Genomic DNA, 20,441 nt, shown 5'->3' with positions numbered 1-20,441 from the left:
TCTAAATTCCTTCAAAGTTGATTGCCTCTACCATGTTGTCAAAATTGCCTAAATTTTCTCCTGTTACTATTCGCTTTATACTGCATCAGTTCGTGAATTCTTCCCATATTTCTCTAAAAATATATACTTTGTCATTTCTAAAAGTAAAATACTTTTCCATTATACATGTACAGCATGATTTGTTTAGCTATCAAATAGGAAAACCTATATGTACAAATGGACACACACACATATCCATTTGTCTGTATAGGTTCTTCTATTTGGTACTCTGCATATAAGACTTTCTATTTGAACAAACCGTTCCCTTTGCCTGGAAGAACCAGAAACTCACTAGCTATTTGACCTTGGGCAAGTCAATTAATCTCTATTTGCCTCAGTTTCCTTAACTATAAAATAGGAAACCTTCCTAGGTTTACGTCAAGTGCCACTTCTTTTTATTTTATTTTTTTTAGGCAATTGGGGTTAAGTGACTTGACCAGGGTCACACAGCTAGTAAGTGTCAAGTGTTTGGTGTGAGGCCGGATTTGAATTCAGGTCCTCCTGACTCAGCTTTGCCTCACAGAATCTCTCCCTGACACATCTCGAGTACAAGAAAGTGCGAATAGCCATTGTTTCTGTTCTGGTCAGAAACTCTGAGGGTCTTCCCCTCCCAGACTGATTCTTTTACAAAGGCAAACTAGTCCATCTTTTGGCTCAGTTTTTCCCTAGCCTTTAATTACAGAATGGGCTTTGCTTCAGACAAACTGAGACCTGGGAAAGATGTCAGCTTAAAAATGCCATGCTCTCCCACTCCATCCGGGCCATCACTACTTTTCTTGACTTGTGTCTTGCCACTGGACTCCAATGACTCCAGGGGAGAGACTGAGGTTGATGACTTTGCACAGCTGTGTCTCACTGAAGTCCCATTCCTTCCCAAGTGAAGACATCACCCTCCTGATGTCACTGGTCCTCTTCAAGAATGAAGGATAAACTACAACCACCACCACCACCTTGGTTATGATACCTTTCCCAATCCCCTCAAATGCTAGTCCTAGTGCCCTCCCTCCCTAACTACTTTGTATTTACCTGCCATATCTATATCTATATCTATATCTACATCTATATCTATATCTATATCTATATCTATATCTATATCTATATCTATATCTATATCTATATCTATATCTATATCTATATCTATATCTATATCTATATCTATATCTATGTATATATATATGTAATATATATATATATATATATATATATATATTATATTTATTTATTTATTTATTTATTCTCCCCCAGTGTGCATAGTCACCCCCTATCAAATATAAGCTTCTTAAGACTAGGAAATTGTCTGGTTCCTTTTACTAGTATACTTTCTACCTAGTGTAGTCCCTGGAAAACAAATAGAAGATGACTTTGGATTCATTTAATACATTCACCTGGATATTAGTTTTCTTCTTGGAATTCCTTTGTATTTGTTTTGGATATACTTTGCATATAATTATCTGTGTCCATTTTGTTTCACCCTATAATAGAATGTAAGTATCTTGATAGCAGGATTTATTTCCTTGTTTTGTTTTGTTTTGTTTTTTGTCTTTGTATCTATAGCACCCAGTAATTTGGGTAACTTAACACTTGATAAATACTGATTGAATTGACCTCCTCGTGCTTGGAACTCAGTTTCCTCATCAATGAAATGAACATTACTGTAGGTTACATCTGTTTTCAAACTTTAAGTCTATCAGTCTATGCCTGGCTCATAGTGGGTACTTTATAAATAATTACTGATTTTTTTTTTGATTCATTGAACATGGCAGCTTAAAAATAATATTTACCTAAAAACATTTTCTAAATGTATGAAGCGATATATCAATTGTTTGACTTTACTTTTAAAATTATTTTTATATTAAGAATAAGTTATGTTTATATTAAAAATTGGTGGCCAGTGGAAGAATTGAGTGACCTGGAACCTTGTGTATCCTAGAAGAGCATTAAACTGCTTGAAGACAGGAGCTGTTTCATTTCTGTTTTTATATCCTTAGCATCAAGCATAGAGCCCCACACAGAACAGACACTTAATACAATTTTGGGGGGATTGAATTTATTGAATCCTAGTATAGATATAAATTTATACTAAGTTCAGATATAAGTGAATCTATTCTTCATTTTTCACAGACATTTAAAGTGTCTACTTAGCTACTTGGATATTTAATTTTCATTCCACTGACTTAATCTATGGGGAATTATTGATAAGTAATAATGAATAGATATGAAATACCTTTTCTCATTGTCCAGGGAAGTAAATCAGCACAACCATATCCCGAAAATGAACATCTTTAATTAGTTTTTTTTTTTAAAAGATGGATTAGGTAAAACAGTGTTAGAAGTGGCAGTTCCATTAATAACATTTTTTGGAGGGAGGGGGAGAGAGAGAGATGCTAAAGGGTTTCAATAAAGTTATGGATCTTATTTTGGTTTGTCAAGAGTAGTAGAGGTATCTTTTTTTCAACTATGTGTAATATCAGATGGTCTCTGAGGTTCTTTGTAACTTTGAGATTCTTCTGATACTTTCTGTAGAACCCTGTACTGAGCACTGGGAATAAAACAAGCAAAGAAACAGACAAATCAAAAACAGTTTCTACCTCAGGGAGATTATCTCTAACTACTTCTATATCTATACCTATATCTTTCCAATGCATAAACATATATGCATAAGTGCATTATAATATATGTGTATATATACATACATGTGCATACATATATATGTTTATGTATTTACATATCTATATGTCCACACATATACTATATATGCATACACACATGAACATATATTTGCATATATGTATATATGTGTGTATATATGCATGTGTATGTGTGTGTGTATATATATATATATATATATATATAAAAATAACTATCCTTTATATACCAATTCATAAATATTATCCCTTGTTATCTCCCCAGAAACCCTGGAAGGAGGGTGCTATTATTACCAACATTTTGTATATGAAGAGAATGAGACAAATAGGGGTTATAACTTGCTTAGGGTCATAGAGCTAATAAGTATCTGAGGCCAAATTTGAACTCTAGTTTTTCTGTCTCCAAGTCTAGTGCTTTATCCAATGTGCCACTTATTTGTCTATTTAAAAAAATAGATATTTTAAATGAATGCATTAATTATTTTATATGCATTTAGAATCTCTTTCCTATTGCCCCTCAAATGAATAATAACCCCTCCAAAAAAAAAAGGAAAATAAATCCCTTATCATATGCATATGTATTTCTACAAAGTAAATTCCCATATGAGTCGTGTCCAAAAATATATGCTTGTCTACATTAAAATTTCAGCACGTCTTTGAGAGGAAGTGAGTACAGTTATCCTTTCCAACTCATGGGGGTAAGGGGTGAGGTGCCCCAGCAATCTGGAAAATTCATTTAGATTATTTTGGCCCTCTCTTCATATCAGAGAAGTAGTCTTTTTTGTTTCTTTTTCTGTTATGGGGTGTTTTCAGGACCTTATTGTAAAATTTAGGTTAAGTATTTGGTCATAGGGTCTGTGTCATCTGCTGGCCTTCATGTCTCATCTGCAGCTTCGGCAAAACTCCCCAAAATTCCCATTTCATTTTTTATGCTGACCCACAATATATCAAAACTGTGACGGTGAATATTGTGATGTGGGAGAGATAATTGCAGTGTGTTTCAACCCTATTCTTTTAGACCTCTGGCTCATTATCGTATTGATCAGAGTTCTAACTTTCAAAACTGTTTTCTTTGTAATGCTGTCATTTTGTAATTTATTCTCTAAGTTCTACTCATTTTATTCTTTATTGCTTAATGAAAGTATTCCTAGTCACCTATGAAAACAGTTCATGTCATCATTTCTTATGGAAAAAAAATATATTCTACTACATGTAAAAAGAAAGAAAGAAAATAAACATCTCCTTAGTTTGGGATACCATGACAATAACTGCTATAAATATGTTTAGCCACATAGGCCATTTTCCAATTTGTTTGACTTTTTTTTTTAATAACCCTAGTGTGGTATAGGCAGCTAGGTTGTGCAGTGCATAGAGCGCTGGCCACGTAGTCAGAAAGACTCTTTTCCCTGAGTTCAAATCTGCCCTTAGATACTTAATAGCTGTGTGACCTTTGACAAGTCACTTAACTTAACTTTAGTTTCCTCAACTATAAAATGAGTTGGAGAAGGAAACTGCTGCAGAAACACAGGTGGCCAGGTTGAGTAAGGGGAAGCTAGGTGACCCAGTGGATAGAGTATCAGTGAGTTCAAATCTGGTCTCAGACACTTACTAGCTATGAGACCCTGGACAAGTCACTTAACCCTGTTTTCCTCATTTTTGGAGGAGGAAATTGCAAGCCATTCTAGTATCTTTGCCAAGAAAACTCCAAGTAGGGACATGGAGAATTGCATACAAGTGAAACGACTGAACAATAGCAAAAACATTATCTAGCGTTCTACCTACCTGACATATGGATGAAAGAGAGCTCCAGAAAAAGTGTATTCCAAGAAAAAAATGAAGGAAGAGTGCACTTTCAGATGGGGACAATCTTTTGGTTCTAGTTGTTGCATCACAATCTGTATTTGCTTTTATGCATTTAAAGGATTAGGACGAAAGAAAAAGGAACAGAATTAGGACCAATGGCAGGAAATTATAAGAGGGATGGTTTTGACTTAGGTTTACCAAAGAGGAAGGCAAAACAAATGCATTAAGAATTACAACAATAACAACTAAAACTATCTAGCAAGACAATAGGCTGTCTTACCTGGTGAAGGGATGCAAGTAGAGGTGGGATGATCATCTGTCCAGAGTGCTGCTGAGCTGGTTTTTTCGTTGGGGGAAGACTGGACTAGGTGATCTCTAAGGATGCTTCCAACCCTATGATTCAAAAACACTGCAGAAGGAAGAAAGGAATTGCTAAGGTTACAGGATAGACGTGCATATTTTCTTCAAGTCAAAGTATCTATCTATCTATACGCACACATACATATATACATGATTTTGTGTGTATGGGTGTGTGAGAGAGACAGAGAGAGAGAGAGAGAGAAGAGAGAGAGAGAGAGAGAGAGAGAGAGAGAGAGACAGAGAGAGAGAGACAGAGAGACAGAGAGACAGAGAGAGACAGAGAGAGACAGAGACAGAGAGAGACAGAAGAGAGAGAGACAGAGAGAGAGAGACAGAGACAGAGAGAGACAGAGAGAGACAGAAAGAGAGAGAGAGAGAGAGAGAGAGAGAGAGAGAGAGAGAGAGAGAGAGAGAGAGAAAGATTTTCATTTAGTCTAATTTTACATGATTGAAGCAAACAGGCTTCCCTTACATCTGATTTCAGGGAGCTTTCCACACTGTAATCAGCACTTGCATTTGGAGCTCTTTCTCCAAAGACTATCTAAAGTTTCCATTTCATAATCTCATCATATTGCTCCTATTTTTACCTTCTTGCATCAATCTGTACAATTTCACACAATCTCCTTTGGTGTTCATGTTCTCCAAATATATAGAAAATCATTCCTATATTTTCTCTGGTTCCCCCACTTAGCTATTTAACAGTTTCATGCTTTGGCAATACATACTTTTCCATTACATTCCCTCATAAATCAATCTTTGCAACTTTTCACTGTGTTACCTCCAGTGTATTGAACTCTTCTCAGTCTCCTTGTTCTGAGACTGTATTCTGTATTCTCAGTGTGGTCTCATTGAAGCCTTGGGGGATGATATAATGAATACATTAGTAGTAAAACAGTTTTATTTTCTGTGGCATCTTATATAAGTTCTATTCCCCAAAGCTTTAAAGAGTGAATAATACAATAAACGCTGAAGATAGGAAGAACTGCTTATTTATAGAAGGCTCCCATTGCCTCAGCACCTGGGCCTCATTACATTAATTAAGATAAAAGACCAAGTTACAAAATGAGTCTTATAAATAAGAAATATTGAACATCCAGATTACAAAGCTCTGATTCGTTTAAAGATTAATCATTAGGATTCTATGGATAAAGAGACAGCTGAAGGATTTTTGAAACCGTAAAAGGAAATGTTATCTAAAGAATCTGGAACTAAGTTTACACTGGGGACATGAAAAGTTCCCAAAGCTTCAAAAAGCAGAGATGGTATAGATTCAGAAATGTTTTTGTCTGTCCAAATGGAGAACTCTCTTGCCTCTGGTGAATGGGTCTGGGATATATGAGAACTAAGAGTATATGATAGCTCACTGAAACAAATGATCTAGACCAGGGCTTCAGGTTAGTAGGGCGAGAACAAAGACATGCTTTTATGTTATGCTTAAGTTTAGGATAACAAAGCTACCACAAATGGTCTTCTACCCATATGCCTTCTTGAAATTACTTGCATAAACTTTGTGTGTACTTACTAATGTATAGATTATAGGCTTCTTGTGGGTAAAGCCTGATGAGTTTGTCTTCTTTTCCTTTGTTTCTTTAGTACTCAGGACTGAGCCTTGCATATATGGCTTAATAGAAGCTTAATGATTTTTAAAAAATTGTCTTATGTCCTTGCTATGATTTCTTTCCATAGAGAGAACTTCCAAGAAGTGACTATTTTCCCCTCCAGCAGGAACTCTCTGTCTTTCTATATCTGTTCTTGTCTGTGTCTGTCTGGCTGTCTCTCTCTTTATTCTGCTTTCTCTTTCTCCCTCCAACTCTTCTTTCCGGGACACTTCTACACATCAATGATTCCATGATTTCAGTACTATAGGCTTCTTCCCCAGTGGTGTAGGTTGTGGTCCTTCTATATTTTCCTGTCCTGTGGTAATCTTGTTCATGTCTTACTGTAAATCCCCCAAAGATGATTCATCCATGGCCTTAAAGACCTCCCTCTGTTTGTTTTCTTGTTTTCAAATTGGGAGGAGTACTAGCATTGCATATATGCTTCTTGTACTCTGGCTAGATAAGTGGCCTGTGTACTTTTCTAGTTATATGGAATTTGCTGCTATCTTTTATATTTTTTACTTCTTATACCTGTCATCTTTGGCAATAAACTACAGTGTACTCAACTCACCACATTTCTTCTGTTGTCCATTTAATTTATAATTTTAATTCCTTCAGGATGTCGGTGTTTCGTAGTTTGTAGCCATGTAGCATCCACAAAATGCAAGTATTCTCATTAGCACGTAGAAGGCATAGTGGAGAGAGTACTGCACTTGGAGTCACTGAGTTCAAATCCTGTTTCAGAAATGTGCTAGTTGAGTATCTCTGGACAAGCGACAATCTTACATTCGCTTTCCTCACCCGTAAAATGGTATAATAACAACGCCTATCTCAGAGGGTTATTGTGGGAATCAAATGGCATAATATGTAAACATATGTAAAGAAATAAATATGTAAATACACACATATCTACATATATAGATATGTAAATATAAAGCATTAAATTCATGCTGTTATTAGTATTTTTGTTCAAGTTATGGGATTTTATAGCAGTGAAGATTTTGAAATCATTAAAAACTTCATACAGTTTACTATCTGATAGTTTCTTGTTTCAGCCTATTCAATTCTGGACCTTGCTGATTGTCCTTCTGGTGTAATAAGCTTCTCTACCGGTAAAATTTCAGATATTAGTGATAAATAACTGTAGGAAACATCAGGAGGTAAAAAAGGGTCTTGAATGAAATACTTGAACCTCAGTTTCCTCTTTAATAAAATGAAGTGATTGGACTATATGATCTCTAAAACCTAGGCACTTCTCTCCTTTGTCTTAGAAGACAACAAAAATCTTAGACTGAAGACAACATAACGAAGATGATTAATACTGAAATTAAAGTTGAGAAATAGCCATAGTGTATCTAACCATCTTCGTTGAGTTGAACTGATTAATGATACTACTACTGGAAATAATTCATATTTAACTATTCATTTGTAGTTTGTAAAACAATATAAAACTACCTCTTTGAGACAGATTACAGGTTTATTATTAGCTCCACTTTATTTATGAATAACTTGAAGCTGGGAAGAGAAATAGGTGTCAAGGATGACATAGCAGGAAAACAGTGGGCCTGGCAAAGTGATATTAACTCCAAATTCACTGCTCTTCACCTTATGCCATACTGTATTACCTCTAAAAGAGAAGAGGAAGGATGCTAGAAATCAAGGCCAACTTCTTCCCTTTTTTGTTTGTTTTGTTTTGTTTTTTGGCGAGGCAATGGGGTTAAATGACTTGCCCAGGGTCACACAGCTAGTAAGGGTTGTGTGTCTGAGGCAGTATTTGAACTCAGGTCCTCCTGAATCCAGGGCCGGTGCTCTATCCACTGCGCCACCTCACTGCTCCTCTTTCTTTTTTTGTACAAATGAGTTGATGCTCAGTGAGGTTAACTTAGTTTTGAAGGTTACACAGCTAGATAATAGGCAAATCTAGAATAGAGCTCAGGTTTTCTTGAATACGAAGTTAGTGCTATTTTCCCACTATATCATGAACTCATTATTACTCTTTAATATACTATGTTATTATTATTAAATTAATTCTTATTAAAATATTAATTGTTCATATCTTTTTCAGTATGACAGAAAATGGAATTCAGAAGTTCAAAGCAAAGAGGAAATAGGATCAATAGAAAAAAGAGGAGGAAAAAAGAGGAAGAGGATAAGGAAAATTGCTGGTTATCTATAATGTCTCAGAGTCAGTAAAAGGAAAACATAAATGGAATAAAATGGGAAATAGAAAGCTGGTGAATTGTTAAAATAGTGAATGACAGAAAAATTAAATCAAGAGAGATTACTGTAGTTCCAGCTTCTCTGAAGAACTTGAAAATGGCACAACCAGATAAAATTGCTAAGTGTGAGTCCAAACATTGGACAATGCTTCATAAACTATTAGTGTAAGAAGTATATGGGTGTGCCTGCCTAGTGTAGTAGTGCTTCGTACCTCTTACGTAGGTATATGGACAGTTTCTCACTCACTCTAACCTCCTCTCACACACTTCAACAGAGAAAGAATGCCACGAGGAGTTACACACAGATGTTTTCAGGGCTGCAGGGGAAATCTTGTTTGGGGAAATGTAATCCTCCTAATCACCACTCAAGTTCTAGAGCCCCCATAGATGCATTACTATTTATAAAAGTAGTTAATCACAGTACTGACAGATGTTCAATTAATGATTAACTTAACAAAAATGAAAACAAAAAAAAATCACAAATACTCATATTAAAACAAATACCAAATCATAATCTATGCATATCTGGCTCCCATTCTCTCACAAATGCATATAGTGCATGTGGAGAAAAGTAGGCACACACTTAGGGACACTTGTCAAAGGGCCCATGAGTGGGAAAAAACCTGGATGGTTCATCATAGCTCACAAATCGAAAGGTGAAAATTTGGCAAACCATCTCTATCATTTGACATTTTATTAATCTACAAATGATCAACTTCAAATGACACCTCCTCCAGGAAGTCTTTTGTAATCCCAAACTGAAAGTGATCTCTCCATTAAATTTCCTAACATTTTTTATTCTTCTATGCCATTATTGTAATTTGTTGTATTGTCTTTATACATGATTAATCTGTTTCCTTGAGGACAAAGACCTCGTCTTATTTTTCATTGTGTCACACTAGCACTCAGCATAGTGCATTGAACACAGGAGGTTATTCATAAATGTTTATTGAATACATAAATGGATAAATGAATGAACTTTTTAATATGATGGAATGTTCTTTGTATGGAAAGTTAGGGGCTTTTCTCTAAGGTCGTATTTATAATCTCAAGAGTTTACTCTCTCTCTCTGTCTCCTTAGAAAGGCCTCATCCATCATTTTACCACTAAAAAAAAAAATGAAAAGTAGGATAGAAGACAGAGTCTTTTATGATTCTTAAAACATTCCAAGTACATGAATTCAGATTCTATGCATAATTTTCTTACAAGGCAACCTAAGAAATAATTTATATGAACCATAAAGTTTAAGGAAGGAAAGAAAAATAGGTCTATTGGAAAAAAGCTCCTTGGAGGCTTGTTTTTCAGTGACATGTAAATTCTGGTTTTGAAACTTTGTATTTTTCTGTGAATCTAGCTTGAAACAAACAGTTTACATTAAATATAGGGGCCAATAAACTTGACAGTTTTTTTTTCCTCCTTTAATCTTTTACCTGGGGATCGAAGTAAACAAAAATAGGCATTAAGTAGTTACGGAAACAGCTTGTTAATAAGTTATTTTCATTTCTCTCTTTCTCTCATTTTCCTTCATTCTTTTCGTTTTCTTTCTTCCACAATTCTCTCCCTCCTTTGTCATCCTTTTCTCCATTTTCAACTCTCTCTTCTTTCCTTCCTTCTTCTTTTTCTTTCTGTCCATTCTGCCTTCTCATCTTTATAGAATGAATTCATGTGGTAATAAAATATGCTTGAGTTGGAGACAGGAGAAAAGGGATGGTGACACCACAGATTTCTCTATAGCAGTTTTCATTTACTTACTCTCTTACTGTTGACTCTCTCTCCTTTGTTCTAGAGCTGCCTTTTCAACGCCTATTGTCCTCTCCCTTCTACCCAAAGAGGCAGGTGCGAAATAGATTGGGTGTCATGAACCCACAATGATATTCCTTAAGTGAGCTTGGTCAAGTCCTACAACAATAGCACCAACAGGCTTCCATCCAAACATTTTGATTCAATTACAAAAGGCAGCCATTTTGTTTACCTGGGTGAGAGTTAGAATAACCTTAAGTCTATATCATTAATAGCAGGATACTAATGTGTCCCAGGACCTTCCCTATATGAACTCTATTGAACTAAAACGTGCATAATGTTATACTAATGATAGGATGATATAATAAACAGTCACTACGACTACAACTTACTAGAGTGGATTGAGCCCAGGATTAAGAGTCAAGAAGGTGTGAGTTCAAATCCTTCCAATTGTTCCTAAGACCTGGGAAAGACCCAACTTCCTCAGACTTAGTTTCCTCATATATAAATAAATAAAAATAGTATGTAACTCACAGTGTTGTTGTGGAAGATGAAATGAGATAATAAATTTTAAACACTTGGTAAACCTTTTATAAAATTAGCTTTTATAGATGATATTTTTATATTTCCAAGTGCCTTAAATATGTTACCATATTTGAGTTTCATGATATACTAATAATTACGTATTGAAGATATTATTATTCTAATAATTATTAATCACCATCATCATTATCATAAAGCCTTTGTATAATACTATAAAGTGTGAATGGTACTTAATTTGTATTATCTCATTTCATCTTTATAACAATCCTGGAAGGCAGAGAAGGAAGGAAGGAAGGAAGGAAGGAAGGAAGGAAGGAAGGAAGGAGGGAAGGAAGGAAGGAAGGAAGGCAAGCATTTTATTTTAATGGTATTTTTTTCCAAGTACATGTAAAGAAAATAAGCATTTTAAAAGCGCTTGCTACATGCTAAGCACTGTGCTAAACACTAGGAATATAAATACAAGCAAAAATATAGTCTCTGCCTTTAAAGCGTTTGCATTCTAATGGAAGAAGACAATATACAAAAGGGAGCTGAAAAGGCAGATAGAAGGAAAATGGCCCTGGGATAGAGGTTTTTCTTTTTTTTTTGCTTTGTACTTATTTATTCATTCATTCATTCATTTGTTCATTCATTCGTTTGTTTATTCATTCATTTATTTATTTGTTTATTTATTTATTTTATATGGAAGTCAAGAGCAGGGCTGGGCAAGGAATTAAGACTATCCTGGATCACTGCATGAAATAGATTTCAAGAGGTACTCACCAATGACAGAAGAGGGCAGGCTTTATAGAACAATATTTTAGGTAGAGATAGCCCACAAGGATATTTGTATCTTCAATGGAAGGAGGAACTAGATGCCTAGGGGAATTACAGTGTGAGGCAGTGACATCTCCATTTTACTGATGAGAAAAATGAGTCTTTTGGAGTTTGAGTGACTTTATTAGTAAGTATCTGAGACAAGATTTGAACTCAAATCATCCTGGATCCACCTGGTACTTTATCCACTATGTTGCCTAATTGCCTGGATACAATATTCTAGATGTAGTCTTACTAGAGAATTTTAAAAGGCTAAATAAGTTATGGTCACATAGTTAGTAAATAGTAGAGTCAGGGATGAATTTTAGTTCCCTTTGTTCCAGATCCAATAATCTCATGCTTTATCACTTTCTTATGAATCATGAGAAAGAAGAAACCATTCAAAATCTTCTCATTCTTCTCTACAACTAGCCTTTCTTGCAACTCATCATATCAGTCCAACAGTATCTATTAAACACCTATTATGTGCCAGGCACTGTCTGAGAAGAGTACTATTATCATTTCATTTCATTTCATTCCATTTACTTTCCTTTTTTTTTTTTAACAAGTGCAGTTTCTCTTAAGATGAAAGTAAAAGAGTTTTGCAGAAACACCCCATTGCTTTTCTTATTTTGAGTATATAAAACTCTCCAAAATGTGCTGTGACATTGCAAACTATTTCAGTAGAGCCTCGGAATCTTTTGTCTTTCCTGTTTTTCATTGGCTCTATTATTTATGGCTGGATGGAAGGTTAAGTGTGGAATTGCTGATTGTAACATATGAGCACAGAAGGTCAGTTGGAATCTGAATGCTAGTATACTCTTTTGGAATTATGCCTGCCACATCAGAGAAAAGCTGCATGGAGAGACTTGATAATAGTTATAAATAATGGAAAGGCAGCATAGCCTAGTAGAAGGGGTCCCTGACTTGGTGCAAGGGGAGAAGTAGCCTGGAATTATGGCTTTGCAACTAATAACTTGTTTGTCATAGTCCAAACAACACAAAACTCTACAGACCTTGGTTTACTCATCTTTCCCATGGGAGGCGGCAATATCTGTTCTGCTTACAACAATTTAATTAATATTTTTGAAGCAGCTCTGTGTAAGATACTGAAGACAGCTTGTTATACCTCATAAAGCTCTGCAGTACTATAAATTATAATTATTTCAAGTTCCTTTTCTCAGAATGTTTTCATCCCCCCCCATATTTTTTTAACAGTAGATGGGGAAGGCTATCCTGCTATGAGCGCAGCACCAGTTTTCAATGACGAGGTTAGTAAAGAGAGAAAGAAAGCTACTTACAAGGTCTTACTGAGAATTGACTAGAAAGCAAACAAAAGATGAGGATACCATGGGGAAGAGTGGGAGGGAGAGACTGAGGGGTAGTTGTTGAAGAAACATGACCAATCTCATTTCCCAAGATCCTCTGCCAACCAGGTAATAAATGAATCATACTTGGCCGCTTGAAGGAATGTTCTCATCTATATTTTACCAAGAAAGTTCTGTCTATCTGAGAGAATATGTATTATTGAAAGGATTTTTTTATAGCATCTGCAGCCCCGACTCACAGGCATCAAAGTTAAGTGGGGGGAATAAAAGGAGTTACTCATAATCCTGGTGAGGAAAGACAAGAGAAGGAGCAAAATTAAGTTAGAAAAATAACAACTGTCTCTCAGATCTTAGGTACTTTCCTGTTTCTAGACTATCATTTTTATTAAGGGTTAATAGAATTTATTGGCACACATTGATCTAAGGATACAGTGCCAAAACTAAACTGACTTTTTGAGTGTTAGCCGCTGACAGCATGCTTTTAGTTTCAAATTCACTCTATACTTAAGGTTGCTTAGTCCTTGGAGCATTTAACAACAACAAAAAAAATCAATGGGAGTTAGCCACTCAGAGGAAGAAATTTGAGACTATGTAGGCTTTTTACTATGCACTCTGTGTGTGATCCTGGGAAATCTTCTTTATCTCTGAGCCTCAGTTTCCTCACCTGAAAAAATGAGGGAGTGAGATTATGTAACTGCTAAGGACTCATCTAGCTCTGAATCCTGTGATTTTTCATTCTGAACATAAAATATGCAAATCTCAATATTAGAATGAATCTCAAGTAATATGTCCAATTATAGGAGGTACATTTAAAATTATATATATGCATATGTAGGAAAATATATGTGTTTACACACATGTTTACACATATAAATATGTGTCCACGTGTGTATATGTGCACATGTACACATACACACATATATACATACACACATCTATAACATTATTCTGTGCTTCTCACATCACACATATATCTACCAGGAAACAGTGAGCTTTTGACCATTTTCACTTTTACTGGATATCTACATTTCCCAACTATAATATCCCTTGCTTTTCCGTTCTTGCTCTAGGAAGAATAATTGAATACATACTGCCATTTATTCTGGAAAAGGAATAATAATATACAGTCTTATCACTCTACTCACCAACCCTGTGATTCACCTTACCAAAATCCCTTTCCTTAACAAGCATTCATTTATATGTATTGTTGCCACCATTAGAATGTAAAGATTCTTGAAGAGAGAAATTGTTCCACTTTAGCATTTATAGCCCTAGTAATTAGCACAGTGCCAGACACATAGATTTTAAATACTTTTTTTCCCTTGTTCATTCATCTTTTGTTTTTACATAACCTTTCTTTCTGAATACATTCCTAACCCCTCTTTTACCAAGGTAGTCTTGTAACAAAGATTGTGAAGAAAAAAAAAAGAGGAGGGAAAAAAACAGTTCAACAAAACCAGTCTATCTAACCAACTGCATCTGAAAATAGATGCAATCTTTCACACTCACAATATCCCATTTCTGCAAAGAGAAAGGGGAGATGCATTTTCTTAAGCCTGTTTTAGGTTTAACTTTGATTGTAACACTTTGTGAATGGTGGTGGCTGTTGTTTTTTTTTCCTTTTGATATTTCCATCATCATTATATATATTGTGTTTCTGACTCTGCTTGCTATACTTTGCATCAGTCCATACAAATCTGGAAGATTTCATGAAGTACCCGGGCCATGCTCACTTCACTACTGATTAAAATTTTTATCTTTGGACTTTTCAGCTTCTTTCTTAGCAGACTTCTTACCTTGGAGATGTCTCCAGTCTGTGGCCTTCTCTTTTTATTACTGAATTCTTGGCCCGGTCCAATATTTCATAATGTACCCAAACTCAATTTATTCCTATCTTCATTCCTAACTCTTTGAGGTGCTCCCATGTGGATATTAGATATTCACTCAAACATTCTGTGTGTGTGTGTGTGTGTGTGTGTGTGTGTGTGTGTGTATGAGAGACACACACATACATGCACACACACACACACACACAGACTTTCCAGCTCCTTCGTATAGTTTATATTCTACATTATGTTTCTGGAGGACAGAGACAATATTTTTAATTGAATTTGTATTCCCTGGACTTAGTCCAGCATCTCTCATATATTAATTTCTTAATAAATGTTCTATCAATTTATATCTATCATCTTTCTTTCTGTCACATTTGTATGGAAAAATTATAGCAAAGACAGTAGAAATTATTCCATAAGAGAATCAGTTGAGGTAAATAATGAAATTTAGTCTGAAGAAGAATACAGTTTAGTTGCTCATGATAGCCACCTAAAGGAGTGTGTGTGTGTGTGTGTGTGTGTGTGTGTGTATGTGTATATACATCTGGAGAGAGAGAAAGAGAGAGAGAGAGAGAGAGAGAGAGAGAGAGAGAGAGAGAGAGAGAGAGAGAGAGAGAGGAGAAGAGAGGGAAAGAGCTGTTTTTACTATGCTTAACTTTAGACAATAGAACTAGACTTAATGGATGTTACTGGAAAATAGATTTGAGTTTAGTCTAAGGAAATCCCATTAAAGTCTGCCTGTGATGCCTGAGTACATGGAAGTGAATCCATGATTGTCAAAGACTATGTCAATTGGAGCTCCATTTATTTTTATTTTTTATTTTATTTTTTTTCCGATCAACTATAAAATGTTTACATTATTTTTTTTTTAGTTTTGAGTTTTAAATTCTCTCTATTCCTCTCTCTCCTCCCCCCTCATCGAGAAGGCAAGCAATTTGATATAGGTTCAAATGTACAGTCACGCAAAACATTGTTCCATATTAGTCATGTTGTGAAAGAAAACAGACAAAAAAGAAAAATAAAGAAAGTTTAAAAATATATGATTTGAACTGTATTCCTACCATCAGTTCTTTTTCTGGAGGTGGATGGGATTTTTAATCATAAATACTTTGAAGTTGTCTTGGATTATTGTTTTCCTGAGAATAGCTAAGTCATTCATAGGTAATCATCACATAATATTGCTGTTACTGTGTACATTGTTCTTCTGGTTCTGCTTACTTCAATTTTCATCAGTTCATATACATCTTTACAGGTTTTTTTTGAAAGTATTCGGTAGAGTTCCATCTTTTATACGTACTAGAAAATAGAAAGTAGGGGTCCCAGTGATTTTCACTATGTTTGTTGTCTGAAGACTAGCCCAGCTATGTTTAGAAACATTATATTGTGGTGAATTTTTCAGTCACAATAGTCAGTCAAGAAGTATTTATTAAATTATTACTATTACCAAGTATAGTGCTGAGTATTGGTGATACATGGAAAAAGCAAAGACATTTTTTGCTCTTCAGGAGCTCACAGTCTAATGAGAAATGCAAAAATTAAAACAATTATTTGCAAACAAGGTATATATTGGATAAATTTGGATAATTGACCATCAAGACATAAATATTAGAGATCAGGAAAAGCTTCATGTAAAAGTTGTTATTTTGTTTTAGAGAAGATGTGGGAAAATTGAAATGCTAATGCATTGTTGGTGGAGTTGTCAACTGATCCAACCATTTTGGAGAGCAACTTGGAACTGCACCCAAAGGGTTATAAAAATGTGCATGCCCTTTGACTTAGCAATACCAATTCTAGGGCTGTATCCCAAAGAGATCAGAAAAATGGGGAAAAGACCCACATGTGCAAAAATATTTCTAACAGCTCTTTCCGTGTGGCAAAGAATTGGAAATGGAGGGAATGTCCATCAATTGAGGAATGGCTGAACAAGTTGGAGTATATGAATGTAATGGAATACTATTGTGCTATAAGAAATGATAAGCAGAAAAACACAAAAAGACTTATATGGACTGAGGGTGAGTGAAATGAGCAGAACCAGGAGAACATTGTACATAGTAACAGCCACATTGTGTGATGACTAACTTTGATAGACTTAACTTTTTTCATCAATACAAGGATCTATGACATCTCCAAAAGTCTCATGATGGAAAATGATTATCAACATACAGATAAAGAGCTATAGAGTCTTAATGCAGATTGAAGCATACTATTTGCTCTTTTTTTCTTCTAATTTGTTATGTTTCTTCTTTCTTGTGGTTCCCTTATTGATTCTAACTCTTCTTTACAACATGATTAATGTGAAAATATGTTTAATAGGAATGTATATGTAAAGTCTATATCAGATTGAATTCCGTCTTGGGGAGGGAGGTGGAGAAAATTTAAAACTCAAAAGCTTATGTAAATGAATATTGAAAACTAAAAATAAATTAATACAAAATTGTTATTTTAGATTGAACTCGAAGGAAGTCAATGAGGTCAGAGGATAGTAATGAGGAGAGAAGGTATTCCAAGCATGGTGCATTGGGGACAACAAGTGAAAATGTTTAGAGTAAGAAAATCAAGTGACTTTTGCCGGGAATAACATCATTGGATCTGAGAGTACATTGAGGGGTGAGTAAGGCGTAAGAAGACTGAAAATATAGGTGAGGGCCATGTTTTGAGGGTCTTTGAATGCCAGAGAATTTTATATTTGGTCCTTGAGGTAATAAGGAACCAGTGGAATTTACTGAATAAGGGTGACCTGGTCAGACTTGTCCTTTAGGAAGATCAGTTTGACAACTGAATGAAAGATGGGCTGGAATAGGTAGTAGTTTGCACAAGGTAAGCCAACCAATACATTATTTTAGTAAGCCAGGCATGAGGAGATTAATACCTGGACTAGGGTGGTTGCTGTGCCAGAGGAAAGACAGGGGTATAGCCAAGAGATGTTAACACCATTTCTTGAATACTGTCCACTGAGGCAAAGAGGCATTACAATCTGAATTAGCAGGGAGGCACTCATATTGGGACAAATGTATTGAATTCCAAGGAGACAAACAATGAGATCTGTACATAAATTGATTGAATTTTTTGACTCAAATAATATAATTGGAACGGAGTTAAGAGATTATCTGTCTAACCCAGGCTGGTCTAACCCAGGGATGAAAAGGATGCCTCCATAACATCTAGAGCAAGTCATCATCTATTTTTCACTTTAAGACTTCTGATGATGATTGCATTCTCTCCTCACCCTTTCCTCTTTGAATACCTAGCTTTCTTTAAAACACAATTTATATTACTTCCTATATAAAGCCTTTCCTGGTTTTCCTTGCAATTAATGATGCCCATGTCCATGAAATTTCATTGTATTTATTTTGAATATTTTAATTTACTTATATGGATACATATTGTTTCCTCCCTACTACTTGTAAGCTCCTTGAGAGCAAGAGTTATTTCCTTTTTAGTGTTGTACATCCTAGGTCTAACACAGTTTATGGAATAGAGCAGATACATAACAAAAGCTTAATGATTGATGGGTTACTTCTCAAATCATACCATCATACTTTTGGCAAACTCAAATTGTTAGGAAGTTTGCAATATATTGTACCCAAATCTGCCTCTTTGCAACTTTTACCCATTGATCATAGTTTTACCTTTGGAGACAAGCAAATGAAATCTAACCCCTCTTCCACACAACAGCCCTTCAAATACCGAAAGACAGATAGAAGTTTTGTCTTTTCCACTCCTGCTTTAACAAATTACCCATTCATTATTGGAGGCCTTCAAGCAGAGACTGGATGGCTACTGGAAGATGATACAGAAAAGATTCATATTTCAGTGAGGAGTTGTATACAATGACCTCTGAGAATTCCTGCCAACTTTGAGATTCTACTGCTTTGTGATTCTGCTCTTACATGTAATGCTGCTATTTTTAATATTCATGAGTTCCTCTTTATCATTTATGGTGACTTGGGCAGCATATTCTTTCTGTAGCAGAGTGGTTAAGAGAAAAATAAAACAAAGCAAAATGAAACATAACAAAAAACTCCAGTGATCCCATGAAGAAATATTGTTGCTGGGGTCTATATGTGAGTATGATTTAACCAATCAACAAATAGTAATTAAGATCTCACTGCGCTAGGCTGATGCAAAGAACAAAACAATTCCTATACAAACAAGCTTATATTATAATGGGGAAGACATAGATTCATATGTATATATATACACACACATACACACACACAAACACACACATATACATAAACATATATACAGCATAAATATAAATTGAATAATATAGGTGCAAACTAGTTAAAAACAAGATCATTCAGGAAGGGGATTACTATCAAGTGGGGGATATGAAATATCTTCTTACAGAAGATGGCACTTGAGCTGCAGCTTAAAGAAGAAAAGGATTCTGAGGCAGAAATAAAGGAGTGCATCCCAGGCTAAGAAGACAGCTAATGTGGAGGCATGGGGATGGGAGATGGAGCATCATGGGCGAGCCAGTTTGATTGGATTACCTAGTGCTAGAGTGGGAATAATGGCTAATGAGCTGGAAATATATGTATGTTGGGACCAGGTTATGTAGGGCTAATGAAATAAAAAGAAGAATGTATATTTTATTCTTGAGGCAATAGAAACTACTTAAATTGGTCAAGTGGTCAACTAGATGGGGCAGTGGATGGAGAATGGGGTCTGGAGTCAAGAAGACTTGAGTTCAAATCTAACCTCATATACTTAATATCTGTGTGACTATCTGCAAGTCACTTAACCACTATCTGCTTCAGTTTCCTGGATTATAAAATGGGTATAATAGCACCCACTCACAGAGTTGTGAAGATAACATGAAATAATACTTGTAAAGCACTTAGCACAGTGCCTTGTACACAGTAAGTACTATTTAAATGTTATCTGCTATTATTGTTATTATGATTATGATTATTTTTATCTTCATCCTCCTCATCACAATCATCATAATCATCATCAGATTACATTTGAAGAAAATTATCTTGGCAACAGTGTATAGATAGGATTAAATGTAGAGCCTTGAGTACGGATTACTAATTAGCAAACTTACAGTGATCTAAGCAAGAAGTGTTGGCAGCCTGAATTAAAGCGGTAGCTATGTGAGTAGAAGAGGGCAGCAGTGAAATACAACACATGTTTTGCAAATAGAAATGCCAAGAATTGTTTGAGAGAGAATGAGAAGTTTAGGAAAATGCCTATTACAAATCAGAAGCACTGCAAGGATGCCGATACCTTCTATAGAAATGAGCAAGTTTTGAAGAGCAGAAGTTTTAGGAGGAAAGGTATTTAATGAATTTAGTTTTAGACATATTGTGTTTAGGGTATCTTTTGTACATTCGATTTGAAATGTCGAATAAACAAATGGTGGTTTTTTTACTGAAGTTTGGTGGACAGACAGAGGGACTGGATATATAGATCTGAGGGCCATCCGAAAACAGATGACAGCTAAATCCATGATACCTGCTTATGTTATCAAGAAAAAGAACATATACATACATACTTACATACATACATACACATATATAAAGGGGTG

The sequence above is a fragment of the Phascolarctos cinereus genome, unplaced genomic scaffold (genome assembly GCF_003287225.1).
Source record: "Phascolarctos cinereus isolate Bilbo 61053 unplaced genomic scaffold, phaCin_HiC Scaffold_726;HRSCAF=1367, whole genome shotgun sequence".
Lineage (NCBI taxonomy): Eukaryota > Metazoa > Chordata > Mammalia > Diprotodontia > Phascolarctidae > Phascolarctos > Phascolarctos cinereus.
This window is presented reverse-complemented; position numbering follows the sequence as displayed.